Raw genomic sequence first — 1,540 nt, 5'->3', positions numbered from 1 at the left:
CTGGGGGAACTCATATTAATGTGAAAAAAAACTCAAAGTAAAATGTTCATGCCATGGGACCTTTAAGCAGGCTCAGTTATCACAATTTACGTTAAAACTTCTTATCTGAGTCATGACTCAGTCAAATCTGAATACAAAGACATGATATCTACATATTTTCATGTTCAGAGTGACTTACACCTTTCAGTGATATCATTATTGTTACATTGTCCTTTGTAATTAAACGTCCACAAACATCAGCTTAGAAAGCATGGGATAAAGAGGGAGGAGATTCATCACCTTTTTAAGTTCTCTTCAGTATCAAAGTAATCCAGTGATAGTTGTCTGTAAATCCTCGGGAACACTGCAGACAGGAGCTGCTAATAGCTAACTCTTATGTTTAATGATGCTGATTTCCCAAAATGTAAACAAATACAAGATAAAGAAACATTAAGGTAAACTCACGTTACAGCAACATTAGACCTCCTGTTTACGTCCCCCAAAGCCCTCAAATTATGGGATTTGTAGTTGTAAAGTAAGATACGGAAAAGTAATAGGAGTTAATTTTAGGATGGTGTTCCCTATTTGTTGTGGCCTAAGAGCCGCATCATGACAGTATCCATTAATAGGAACTTTTTTTTTATTTGATGCTATCAGTATGTTTGTCAGGAATTGAATTGACTAGATGATGTAAAAGCGGACAGTTCTTTTTGGTTATTATATCTAAAAACTGTGTTTCACAATAAAGTATCAGACATAATATAGACATTTAGGCCCAAATTAGTTCCTTTTGAAGGCCTGCACTTTTAAAATGGGTCACAAATGTATAATTTCATGGTAAAAAATAACTAAAGTACAGTGTGGCCCAATCCCAAAGTTAGCCCTGAGGACTAAAGACTAAAGACTCTCAGACTTATTGATCTCAGGTGGTAGGGGAGTGAGTGCATGAGGCCACATGGGCTCAGATGGGTATAACTGGGATTGGGACAGCATATCACGATATCATGTTACCTTGGCGACGTTTAATAACAAAGATGTGGCTGATACTTGCCGGTTTGGGTATTTTCATTTTAAGTTTGCTGCTCTCCACACGGCCAAGGCACAGGAGACAGCTGGCCAACAAGTCCGTTCCGTGGTTGTGTGGCGTACTGCTGTTTACCCTTGTAATTTCCGGATTTCCCTATGGTGTCCGCAGTAAACGTCACAACGCTTTGAACTGTGGGTAATTCCCTTTGGGAAAGTCGGCATCAATGCAGACTCACGGAAAGGGCTCGTTAACCCTTTTGTTGTCGTCCCTTAATTATGAAATGAAAATCAACACTTTTGTTGATGCTTTTTTATCGATTTTTAAAAAAACTTTTTCTTAAGTTTTTGTTCCTTTTTTTGACACCTTTTATCACTTTTTTGACGTTTAAACACTACGTAACACTAACTTTAGTTTACAGTTATTTCTGGGATTTATGATCAATAAACCTCATTTATAGGAAATTATACCTAATGTTTGAGATAGAAAAGGAGAAATTATGAATAAGACTAAAATTAAAAGAATGTATGTTGATGG

The 1,540-nt window shown here is 36.8% G+C and overlaps 1 protein-coding gene across 8 annotated transcripts in view; it reads left to right on the top strand.

Annotated features, from left to right (window-relative positions):
- LOC116689159 (ral guanine nucleotide dissociation stimulator) overlaps positions 1-1,540 on the top strand; it is a 65,908-nt gene that overhangs the window by 51,620 nt on the left and 12,748 nt on the right. The window lies entirely within an intron of this gene.

The sequence above is a fragment of the Etheostoma spectabile genome, chromosome 5 (assembly GCF_008692095.1).
Source record: "Etheostoma spectabile isolate EspeVRDwgs_2016 chromosome 5, UIUC_Espe_1.0, whole genome shotgun sequence".
NCBI lineage: Eukaryota > Metazoa > Chordata > Actinopteri > Perciformes > Percidae > Etheostoma > Etheostoma spectabile.
This window is presented reverse-complemented; position numbering and strand designations above follow the sequence as displayed.